The sequence below is a fragment of the Uranotaenia lowii genome, chromosome 1 (genome assembly GCF_029784155.1).
Source record: "Uranotaenia lowii strain MFRU-FL chromosome 1, ASM2978415v1, whole genome shotgun sequence".
Taxonomy (NCBI): Eukaryota; Metazoa; Arthropoda; class Insecta; order Diptera; family Culicidae; genus Uranotaenia; species Uranotaenia lowii.
In genome coordinates this window covers 98,080,782-98,094,106 of record NC_073691.1, presented here as the reverse complement: position 1 = coordinate 98,094,106, position 13,325 = coordinate 98,080,782, and the positions used below count along the sequence as shown (strand labels likewise).

The following is a 13,325-nucleotide window of genomic DNA, read 5'->3' as shown; positions in this document are numbered from 1 at the left end:
CGGTCAAGAAATTTAACTCAAAACTCAGTTTAAGGATAGCAAAAAAATAAGTTCCATTTTGTGAATTAAATTTAGCGCATTTTTTGGTTTCTCATGTTTATCTCTTTGGAAGTGAACAGAAAGTTGAAAATTCGTAAAAATTTCGAAAAGGAGGTTTGTTTATTAAAATGTTTCAACATATTTTCAAAACCCTTCTTCAACAAATTTGTTCTGGACCAACTCACTTTGCATTGAATATTCTGGGAAAGCGCGTCAACTTGAAACAAAAAATCCCATCAAATGTCCAAATGTGGAAACTTCTAAAGAATTCAAATGTGCCGAATCGATTGTCCGGAAATTTCTTGTGTTATTTTGACTGGAAGCGGTAAAACAAATGCACATTACTTCTACGACAACACTATTCAGGGACAGAAGAATATAATATAGGAAAATTCTCCGGAAAACATTCCGAAAGAATAGGCTTCACTATTATAAATTTGTACGATATGATATTTTCGAGGAATAAAAATAACGTCAGTTAAACCACTAATCACACTGACATGAGACTTATAGTACAAAATTCCTCTCAGTTTTTGGCTAGAAGCCTCCTATTGTGGACATTGTGCGGCAGCAATTCGAGCATGAAAATTTTACTGGTATCGACATTTCCGTTAACTTTCGAGCAGCGCCAAAAATCGAAATCGAGTGTCCAGTCAGTGGTCAGTGGTTTAACTTTTAAGTTATTCCAGCTGGATTTCAGATGGATGGACAAACAAAATGATTAATTTTTCATTATTTGATACTTAAAACATCTAATTTTCTTTTTAATTTTATTTATTCCAAAATTGAGCTGAGAACTTTTGCTAAAAACGTGTGAATGAGAATTAAATGAGGACCGAAATGTTTGCTTTGCTTCCTCAGCGTGTAGAAGTGGAAAATAAGGAATCAAAACAGGAATCGCGAAATGTCAAAAACAGTGAGGCCAGGCAGTGCGTGAATCGACCTATTCGACTTGTGAATTCATTCGAACACACTCACACAGCTGCAGTTAACGGGAGGTATCGGCCATCCCTTTATCCGCTAGATATACATGCTCAACGAAACTTAATCATCTGTTGCATACATTTTATTCTATTGTATTCATTTATTTTATTTATTCACTCTTATTCTCTACAAATAGCTACACCCCCACGTTGTCGATCAAGTCGGTCATTTCGCAAAATTTTAAAGAAAGCATTGCTTTTCAAGTTATTGTCTGGCTTTAAAAAAGTTTCAGTGATTGCAGCAATATGTATGTTTTGAGTTTTTAAAAATAAAAAGAATTCATCTTGGTTAGCCAGCAAAGATCTAGCGTTCCAATTCATAATATTTAAACATCTATTTGGATCCATGAGGGAATCGTAAAGTCATAATAATTTTGTTAGCATAATTAAAAGAAGTTTGGAAAGCTTCAAACATTGAATTTGCTTTCAACATAACCCAGCCAACAATTTGGTAGGTACACAGAAAAAAAATCTGAATCCTTAACAACACTGAAATTAAAAACCTGTATCATTACATGACGTGCAACGCGATTTATTGATGTAAATTTACAAATTAAAAAAAGTTGAATCCTTAACAGCACTGAATTCGTATGACACAAATATTACTTGACACGGAACGCGATCATTTGATGTAAATTTACATCACATATGATGTAAATAAAAAGAAGCATCACATACGACGGAATTTTCAGTGCGAATTAAGTATTACACGTCATTAATATTTTACATGTCTTTAAATTTTACACGTCTTTTGAAGTTTACAGACGTGGAATATTCAACTCGCACTGAAAATTCCATCATATGTGATGCTTCGTTTTTGTTACATCATATGTGATGTAATGGAAATAGAAATTTCTTAAAATTACACTAAATGGAATGTGATGAGGACATTGAATTTTAATTTAATAGGATCAGACAAAATTAAACAAAGTGTCAAGTCAAAGTCGTGCAACAAAAAGTATTTTTTTAAGCAGTTTTCCCGCGATTAAAGTTCCCAGAGATCTTCGTGAAGCAGGAAGCGGTTCTGGAAGCAGAAGTTATTCAACTTTGGATCCGGTCTTCGAGAAAAAATTAAAGTGTAAATGTGACTCCCAATATAAAAAATTGTGAGATTAAAAAAATCATTGTCACCAAATGAAATAAATTAAATTAATTACAAAAAGGTTTTATATTTATTATGACATGAGATAATTCCATTATTTAATCATGAATACCAATAAATAAAACAAAACAGATTCCAATTGGAAAGTTTTTCTTCCAATATTCAGTGGTTTAATAATTTACATCATTTTTATTTTACATGTAGCCATACTTTACATCATTTTTTATTTTACACGTTGCAACATTTCACTGGCGTGTAATTTCCAACTAGCACTGAAAACTCCGGCATATATGATGCTTCTTTTTATTTACATCACATGTGATGTGATTTCACAGATTTTTTTCGTTGTGTGTATATCAAAAGATATAAGTACGTCTATGTCGAAACAAATCATCGTACATGACGTTAGAAAAAAGCATATACCTACCAAAAGTGGAGGCAATATACGTACATGTTTTCGTTATTTTCTGGTTTACGACATCGACAACATCATATGTGATGTCATTTACGATGTTAGAAATACTTTGGTACTTTATGTCGCATTGGCGTCGTTTTGTACGTTACATTAAAGGATTCGATTCATGCGCATTTACGATGATGGGAGGATTGACAGTTCCATCCACACTTTATGCGATGTGTGTTTTACCCTTTTACGACTTGAAGCGATGTGATGATAAATTGGCGATTTAAGCTACCCTTAATGCGAGGTGTGTTGAACTCTTGTACGACTTGAAGCAATCTGACGATGAATTGGCGATCTAAGTCACCCTTTATGCGAGGTTTGCCGAACTCTTGTACGACTTGAAGCAATCTGTCGATGGATTGGCGATTTAAGTCACCCTTGATGCGAGATGTTTTGTACTCTTGTATGACTCGAAGCAATCTGACGATGGAACGTCGATTTATGTCACCCTTTATGCGAGATGTGTTGCAGTCTTATACGATGTTAAGAGATTTTAACATCAATTGACAACTTAAGTCACATTTTATAAGATGTGTGTTGTAAACTTGTACGATATGATGCAATTTGACATTTGATGGACTCTTTAAACGATATTTTATGTGAGTTGTGATGTACTCATGTACGATTTGTATCATAAAACGATTTTGCGGACCATTTTATGTAGCATTTTATGTGTAATATTGTGATTGAAATACGACGCTAGGAAGAAATACTATTAATTGATGATTTTTATTATAACTAACATTGAAATGCACTACATATATTTTCGTAGGAACCGCAGCCGGGCATTGTTCCGCTCGCTACTTTCCTAACTGCCACCGCCTCCATGCCTCCCTCAGGATCTTTGACGCCTCTTTCTTCCGGGTTTACAGCGGAAATTGTCGGGCCACAATTCTGTCCGTGAACATTCCTTGATACTCGTAGTATGCACATGCAAATCGTCGGGTAATTATCCGGCGGATTTTTTTTTAATCTGAGCCTAGTAGGGGAGAGTAATCCTGTTATTTTTGAAAGGAAAATGTGAGGTTTCTGTGCAACGTTGTTTTTCCAAAACCTACCTTTATTATGTTTTTCATCCGTTTGCTTTAGTCGTCAACTTTCACAAAATTCAAATGCTTATACAAAATTGCAAGCACGATCGCAAAATTGCACATCCACTGAACACGATTTATCACGATGAAGTTTTAATATCATGATGAGATGTGGGCGAACGCTAAGTAGCTGGTAATACGAATCTGATTTGATCGCATTAAATATATTTATATCGTGGGTAAAGTGACCGATTATACGATTATAATTATACTTGTTATAATATTTGTAGCTATATCGGAAAGACACGGTGTTAATTTGCCTACTAATGTGACATTCTAGTAAACATACAACGTGATACGAAAGACGATGCTTACGTTGTATTCTTTACGAATTTATTCGAAGTCATTTACGATTTCGATTCGAAAGTAATTTGTGTACCAATAAAATGCTTCTTAAGAAATCTTATGCGATCGTTATAAGATTTCATTTGACATCGGCGGAAATAAATACGACTTCATCCAACATATCCTAACTAAGTCGTATTTCATTGGGAAGGTGCATCTTCTACGATGAATAAACGATATGGTCGAATGGTAAGTGTACATATTTACGATTCCGATTTGAGTTGCATCTGTATACGAGTTCGACGATGATTTCTTTTACGATTTCATGTTGGCTGGGAAGTTGCATCATTTCCATTAAATTTTGATGCAAAAATTTTAATTTTTCCTCAGTAATCTCACCCAAATCAACAAAATTGTAAGGATCAGAAAATGAAGGAGAAGAACAGGTATTTGAATTTGAATTTCGGGGACTTTCCCAAGCCTTCGCATGAATTGAGACTTGGTTTTTTCCCATTTTTATTAGTTACTAGCTGACCCGGTGTGCTTTGCTACACCTTTCAGAATCAAATGATATTTTCAGAAATGAATTCAAATTTTTATTGTTTTTGGTATTATTTTAAATCAAATTATGATGAAATTAAAAAGCAACCACTATAAAATGAGAGCTTCAGCTGGAGTTTCAAATTGCAACACAAACCATAACTTATATCTTGATTTATAAATTTGTTTTAAAGATCTGATAATTTTCATCTGTTTTCTTAAGTTTCGGCCTAAAAAAGAAGGGTCGCAAATTAATCGTTCGCAAATAATCTAACTTATAAAGTATGGTTGTTTTTGCTTGATATGTTCTGGATTTATGCTAAAAAACTGATTAGAGAGCTCCCTCCTTTCCTTCCCTTCACCCCCTGCTGAATGGAGATTGTAATATTTAATAAACATTTTTTTCGTTCCCAAAAATCCTCTTATATCAAATATAGTTCTATTGGGTGATAAGTATTTAAGCTTTACAACAAAAATTGTATGGAGCCCCTTTCTTTCTTTCCCTCTCTACACTGTAAAGCATAAGAGTCTATAACAATCGTAGAAACACATCTCGTAACCATGTACCTTTCCATGTCATATTTGTTTCCATTTGTTGGCTTCGTAAGCATAAATTGAGAACATATGCTCACAAAATTGTATTGGGCTCACCTCCCTCCTCCCATGTACCTTCTCACTGAAAGGAGGATGATGTGTCAAATAATCATAGAGTCATACAAAAATGATTTTCCATGTTAAGTACTGTCCATTTCTCGGATTTTGTAAAATAAAAGTTAAATGTAAGCTTCCCTCTTCACTTCCTATATTCCATGCCATGCCAAATTTGGTTTTATTTAAGTAGTAAATTTTTGAGTTATGTATAAACTTGAAAGGGAGTACCATCCCCCTTTCCGTTCTCTTCTTTCAATAGAGGGGTGATAACTTAATATTCATAAAAGTATTTTTCGTACTCAAATACTTTTTGATGATTATGATGAAATTTGGTTTCATTTGCTCGATTAATTCTCGAGTTATGCAAAAAAAAATGGAAACCCCCCCTTCTTCCTTTATATCTTACCGCTTAAAAGGTACGGCTTCAATTTATAATAGAAACATTTCTCGTATCCAAATACACTCACATGTCAAATATGGTTCAATTTGCTTGATCAGCTCTCCAGTTATACTGAAAATTGTAAGGGAGACCTCGCCTCCCCATTTTCATCCACCTCTTCGAAAGAGTGAGGGATACCAAATATTCATAGAAGCATTTCTCGTACCCAAATATCGTTCCATGCCAAATTTGGTTCCATTTGCTGTTGTAGTTCTTGAGTTATGCAGTAAAAATTGTATGAAACTCCCCTCCCTCTTTCCTTCCTCCCCGCTGTAAGAAGGAAGGGGTCTCAAACAATCATTAGTACATGTCACGTTCCCAAATACCCTCCCATGCCAAATTTGGTTCCATTTGCTTTATTAGTTTTTGAACTATATAAAAAATATGAAAGAGGCTCCTCCCCCTTTCAACTGGAAAGAGGGAGGGGTCTCAAATAATCATTGAAATATTTTTCGTATCCAAATACCTTCCCATACCAAATTTGGATCCAATATCTTGATTAATTCTCGAGTTATATGAAAAATTGTTAGGTAGCCCCCCTCCCCCCTTCCTATCACGCCACTGAAAGGAGGGAGGGGTACTAAGAATTCATAGAAATATTCCTCGTTTCCAAATACCCCCCCCCCCATGCCAAATATGATACCATTTGCTTGATGGGTTCTCGAGTTATGCAAAAAATTGTCTTTTGTTTGGGAGGCCCCTCCCTCTCTTCATGAGAGAGGGAGGGGTCCCAAACCACAATAGGAACCTTCCCCTGCCTCCAATACCCCCACCTGCCAAGTTTCACGCAAATCGGTTCAGTAGTTTCCGAGTCTATAGGGAACAGACAGACAGACAGAAATTCATTTTTATATATATAGACTAGCTGACCCGGTGTGCTCTGCTACACCTTTCAAAATAAAATTATATTTTTTAAAAATTATTCAAATTTTTTTTTATTGTTATTTCTTTATTTGAAACGGCTCATACCTTTAGGCTTTAAGGAGCCAAACTCGTTTTGTTTGATTACAATTGTGTGCTTATATCTAGTTCACTTTTTGAAGAAAAGATAGAAGATAGATAGGGAAATGTGAAAATAAAAAGAATTATAGACGAAGATCAATAGCTTTTAGGAAAAGATATATTTCGAACATGTAGTCCAAGTCTATCACAGCCAGCACATCTCTCACTGGAACATAGGGTGGTTTTCCTCGGGCCCTAAGGGAGTCTATAAAATTCGTTCTGGCGACAAGATGGACCTCGCACGACCAAACAATATGCTCGATGTCATGGTAACCTTGGCCACAACCACATAGATTGCTATTATTCAAATTATTATTGGTTTTATTGGCATTATTTTAAATCAAATTATAACATAACTCATAAGCAACCGCTATTAAATTAGAGCTGCAGCTTCCATGATGCGAGGTCTGCTTGCCGGAAAATTATAAACGAGGCAAAACAAAAATCATGGGAAGATTTTGTACAGAGCATTAACCCAGAAACCCCATCTTCCGAAGTATGGAATCGAGTGAACCGTCTACAGGGCAAACGAAATACCTCCAAGATCATTCTTCGACTGCCAGCTGGAGCGACCAGTGACGGTCCAACTGTTTGTAATGCACTAGCAGACGATTATGAACAACGTTTTTCGAACACAAGTTGTCCTAGAAGACTTCAAAATCACACAATATCCATGTTCACTACAGTTGACCGACCATGTCTGGGAGAAAAATACAACCAAGACTTTGGAATGCAAGAACTGCTTTGGGCATTGGAACGACGCGGAGGTAACTCCACTGGTCAAGACAACGTTGGATACCCCCTATTACAAAAAATGCCGATACCATCCAAACGGGCACTCCTAGAGCTCTACAATCGAATATGGACTTCAGGTCAATTTCCGCAATCTTGGCGACAGGGTGTTGTTATTCCGATCCCTAAACCTGGCGGAAATCGCAGCTCAACAGATGGATACAGACCAATTACACTCCTTAGCTGCATAGGTAAAATACTAGAGCGTATGATTAACCGTCGTCTTATCACTCATCTTGAATCCACAAACCGGTTAGATCGTCGCCAGCATGCGTTCCGCGCCGGTCAAGGAGTCGACACCCACCTGGCTCAGCTTGAAAACCTCTTAAAGTTTAACGATTCAGAACACATAGAACTTGTTTCACTTGATATTTCCAAAGCATTTGACACAACGAACAGGGTACACATTCTAGAAACTCTGAAAAAATGGAAGATTAAAGGTCGCCTATTAAATGTTTTGTGTAGTTACCTACAAAACAGAACCTTTAGGGTATCTGCCAATGGATCGCTCTCAAACTCGCGAACAGCAGAAAATGGAGTTCCTCAAGGATCAACACTATCCGTAACACTGTTTTTAGTAGCCATGCAACCGCTGTTCGACGTCATTCCAGAAAACATTGAAATCCTTCTTTATGCAGATGATGTGCTTCTCATTGCAAAAGGTACAGACAAGAATAAAATTCGCCAACAATTGAGGGCAGCTGTCAACGCTGTCATTAAGTGGACAAAAAACGTAGGTTTCACAATATCGGCTCCTAAATCAAAACTGATACACATTTGTGGCATTAAGCATCGTAAGCGCAGTCGTCCTATTAAGCTTAATAATGAACCTATACCTCAAGTAAGGAAAATAAAGATTCTGGGAGTGCTACTTGATTCCAAATAGCTATTTCGCCAGCACTTTGCAGGTGTTAAGCAGAGCTGTGCAAATCGTATCAGGATTTTGAAATTACTTGGATACAAGCTGAAACGAAGTCATCGAAAGACTCTTCTTCAGGTTGGCAACTCATTGATTACCTCCAAACTTATGTATGGGGTTGGTCTAACTAGTTGCAATATTGATCTCATGGATGAAATGTTTTCTCCCGTTTACAACGAAGTTATAAGACTATCTTCTGGTGCTTTCCGCTCGAGTCCTGTTGAGTCCTTACTAGCTGAATCTGGTTGCTTACCATTTCGGCTTCTACTAACACAGAGACTGGCACAATTAGGAATTCGATTAATTGAGAAAGGTATCGATCGGTGTTCATCCGTTATCGATAGATCTAGGCAGATTTTCCAGTCAATCACCAACTCTGCTGTACCAAACATCTATCCAGTAGCAAGACTATCTGACCGTTTATGGCACGATCAAATGCCGAAAATTGACAAAATTCTACGAAAGGGCATCAAAGCAGGTAGTCATCGATCCGTTGTACTCCCGAAGTTCAACGAATTCATAGCCAATAGATATTTAGGCCACGATCATATTTACACGGACGGTTCCAAACATGCCAATAAGTCAGGAGCTGGAATTTACGCATCGCCAAGGAAAATCAGCCGTGCTCTACCAGGTGAATGCAGCATTTTCTCTGCTGAAGCGTATGCTTTGAACGTTGCTGCTCAAGAAGCGAACAGAAATCAAAACACTCTGATTTTAACCGACTCAGCCAGCTGTTTAGATGCACTTCTAAAAGGAAATTCGAAACATCCGTGGATCCAATCACTGGAGAATCTTTTAATAGATAAAAACATAACTTTTACTTGGGTGCCTGGTCATGCCGGAATACCCGGAAATGAAGAAGCAGACAAATGTGCAAATATTGCACGCATCAGCTCCACATCATCTGTTGACTCCAGAATTCCAGCTCAAGACGCTGTACGATCCATAAAAGCTATCATATGGATGACCTGGGAACATCGATGGCGTTTAAACCAATCATTCCTAAGACAACATAAATATGCACCAACAAAATACGTAGACCAAAAATGTCCTTCCGACCAGCGCGTTCTCACAAGATTACGCATCGGGCACACTAGGCTGACACACGCTTACTTGTTTGAAAGAAGTCCTGCTCCAGTATGCCAGTTCTGCGGTGTACGAACTACTGTCCAGCACATTTTGACGGATTGCCACGGGTACAAAGAAGCTCGAGATGAATACAACATAAATGGAACAATTTATGAAATTTTAAAAAACGAAGACTTGCATGAAAAATCACTCTTAAAATGTTTAAAGAAATGTAAAATCTACGAAACATTGTAAAAATTAATTAGCTAGACACGAATGCCATAATGCTGGTAAAGTGTCAAAAATAAAACCTAAAAAAAAAAAAAAAAAAGAGCTGCAGCTGGAGTTTCGAATTGCAACACAAAGATAACTTCAACTAATATTCTGAATCTTGTTCTATTAATTTGTGTTAAAGATCTGATAATTTTAATCTGTCTGGAGGGTCTAAAATTAATCGTATGCAAACAATCTAACTTATAAAATCTGGTTGTTTTTGCTTGATATGTTCTGGATTCATGCTAAAAAACTCATAAGAGAGCTCCCTCCTTTCCTTCACCTCCTGCTGAATGGAGGTCGTGATCTTTAATAATCATACCCATTTTTTTCGTTCCCAAAAATCCTCTTATATCAAATATAGTTCCATTGATTGGTTGATAAGTTTTTAAGCTTTACAACAAAATGTATATAGAGCCTCCTCCTTTCTTCCCCTCTCTATACTGTAAAGCGTAAGGGTCCATAACAATCGTAGAAACATATCTCGTAGCCAAGTACCTTTCCATGCCATATTTGTATCCATTTGTTGGCTTCGTAAGCATAAATTGAGAACTTATGCTAAAAAAATTGTATTGGACTCACCTCCCTCCTCCTATGTACTTACGATGGTGTGTCAGATAATCATAGAATCATACCAAAAGGATTTTCCATGTTAAGTTTTGTTCATTTCTCGGATTTTGTAAAAAAAAGTTAAATGTAAGCCTCCTCTTCCCCTCCTATATTCTCAATTCTATCATCCTATTGCAAGAAAGGAATTGTTTCACATAGAAAAAGTATTTTTCGTATTAAAATACTTTTTGATGCCAAATTTGGTTTCATTTGCTCGATTAATTCTCGAGTTATGCAAAAAAAATTGTATGGTAGCTCCCCTTTTCCCCTTTATATCTTTCCGCTAAAAAAGATTGGGCCTCAATTAATAATAGAAACATTTTTCGTATCCAAATATCCTCACATGCCAAATATGGTTCAATTTGATCGATCAACTATCTAGTTATACTGAAAATTGTAAGGGAGACCACTACTCCCTCTTTTCATCCACCTCTTTGAAGGAGTGAGGGATACCAAATATTCATAGAAACATTTCTCCTACCCAAATATCGTTCCATGCCAAATTTAGTTCCATTTGCTGTTGTAGTTCTTGAGAAATGCAGTAATAACTGTATGAAACTTCCCTCCCTCTTTCTTTTCTCCCGCTGGAAAAAGGAAAGGGTCTTAAATAATCATAACAATATGTCACGTTCCCAAATATTCGCTCATGCCAAATTTGGTTCCATTTGCTTAATTACACGGAGAAAAAAGTATAGTATTTTGAACAATAATCCACTTTTATTCAATTATATTTCTAATTTATTCTCGGCTAACTATAAATATCAAACTTTCAATTATATTTACAATAGATTATCAGATTGTTTTTGTGTGCTCAACAATGCATATAATAGATTCAATTATACCGATATGATTGATTTTGTGCACTCAACTATAAATATGATAGATTCAACTATAATCGGTGATTGATGTCATAAATTCAACAATAATTATAGTAGATTCAATTATAATATTATGATTGATTTAAATATAAATATGATTGTTTCAATTATAATAATATAATTGATATAATTATAAATATGATAGTTTTAATTATATTTCTATGATTGATTCAATGAGGTCAACTATAAATATTCTAAATTGAATTTCTCTTTATATTAGAAGTTATCATCTCTACAGATGTTTTTTTCGGATTAATTTTATGGCACCTTTTATTTTCTTTTAATTTATTCTTTAACCATTTCGCATCTAATTTGTTTAAGCATCCATTTTTTGTTCGCCGCTTCGATCCCGGAAGAGCTGGCTAGAAGTACCAATATTTATATCCTGATTTCTCTGTCTGCTGTTGGAGATGCATGATTTGGAGTTTAAAAAGTCGTTCCCAGAAGGCGTCCTAAAAAGCTGCCGCATCAGAAGAGGATTGACCTGGTGGAGAGAAAATGCAATAATTTTAGTAATCAATGAAATCTAACAAAAGATACTACTAACCATTCTGATACACGACACTCCGGGGGTGACTCACTGGTGCTTTTTATCGATGGATTTGATTGGCAGGAAGATGGGTAGAAAGTTTTCCTCGAGCGTAGATCAGACGTCGAAATTGACGAAAAAACGAATACCTCTGAGGCCATCCGGCGAAATTAAACTCCAGGCTCCAACAAGCATGCAAGATATCCCGAATCAAAATTCTGAAACTCGCAGCCACTCCACTCCACCGTTTCAGTGGCCGAATTAATTTGGATTTCTTGGTTAGACTTGATGCACTGGGGAAAAGTCTATTTGAACAAAATTTCATTTAATGAAATAAATCTTCGATAAAAATAAACAAATTTCTTACCGGTTGTTTCCCGACCAATTTTAGCTTCCCGACGTTTCCGTTTTTTTCTTCTCCAAAGCCTCAGGGAACGCGACGTTGCTGGCCAATGATAAAAAACAGTTTCTCCCCTCGGAAAACGGTCCGGCTGCTGGTTAACCGAAAAATTTGCCGATTTTTTTTCTTTTTTAATTTGCTGACACGCTCATGTGCAATTTACTCAAATGTTGGTTAAATCTTGTATGTGTATGTATTTATTTAGGTTTCACACGACCAATTATAAAAATATAGTAAAACTTACTATATTTATAGTTCAACGCCTAAAATCAATCATACGACTGTAGTTGAATCTATCATATTATTGGTATTTGGACGAGAGCCGTAGAACAAACTACTCTGCTTGGCAGTTAGAACAGGATTAAATTTATTTCTAATGACATACTTATTACTAACATAGAATCGCTTACTATGATCTAGACGCAATTCAACACCACGTGTTTCAACACTCCTCCTCGTTTAGATCTCCGATGATTCCAATTCGATCACGCAGGAACTTGATTCGCTGGTGCTGCAACGGCTTCGTCAGAATATCTGCTTGCATGTTTTCCGTCGGACAGTACCGCATGTTGATAATACCTTTTACATGGAGATCTCGGACGTAGAAGTATTTCGTCTCGATATGCTTGCTCCGCTTCTCGATCCGATCACCTTCGACGAGCTTGATCGCACTTTGATTGTCCTCGAAGATGGGGATTGGCGTGGCGGTATCTTCTCCAAAATCGTTCAAAAGCTTCTTCACCCAAGTTAGCTCTTGACAACCTTCGGTGAGTGCGATGAATTCCGCTTCGGTGGTAGATAGGGACACACAAGTCTGTCGGCGAGATCCCCAGCTTACGACACCTCCTCCGAATCGTATCAAGAAACCAGAATTGGATTTCCGGTCACGATGATTACCAGCCCAATCAGCATCAGCGTACATTTCCAGACCGGCTTGAGTGGCTCCTAGATGTAGGCGATGTGAACTGGTTCCAATCAGGTAACGCAAAACCCGTTTCGCTTCTTGCCAATCTCGCTGTGTCGGACGACTTGACTTCTGAGCTAAAATGGACACGCTGGCTGACACATCAGGGCGAGAGTGAACGGACACGTACAGTAGACCTCCGATGAGACTGAGGAAGTTTCTGTTGTTCGGAAGTCGATCGTCCTCCTCCTCCTCCTTCTGCTGTAGGTGTGCAGGGTCCAAGGGAATTTTCGATGGTTTCGCGTTTTCCAATCCAAACTTTGCTGCGAGTTTCCGGATGTACTTCTGCTGGCAC

The 13,325-nt window shown here is 36.9% G+C and overlaps 1 protein-coding gene and 1 long non-coding RNA gene across 3 annotated transcripts in view; one reads left to right on the top strand and one right to left on the bottom strand.

Moving 5' to 3' along the window:
• The window catches only part of LOC129742751 (unc-112-related protein), a 154,369-nt gene that overhangs the window by 71,911 nt on the left and 69,133 nt on the right, over positions 1 to 13,325 (top strand). The window lies entirely within an intron of this gene.
• On the bottom strand, positions 11,462 to 12,170 carry LOC129742832 (uncharacterized). The gene is made up of 3 exons (XR_008736565.1): positions 12,034 to 12,170; positions 11,685 to 11,971; positions 11,462 to 11,621 (listed from the first exon to the last, which is right to left on the bottom strand). It is a non-coding gene; the product is annotated as an uncharacterized LOC129742832 (long non-coding RNA).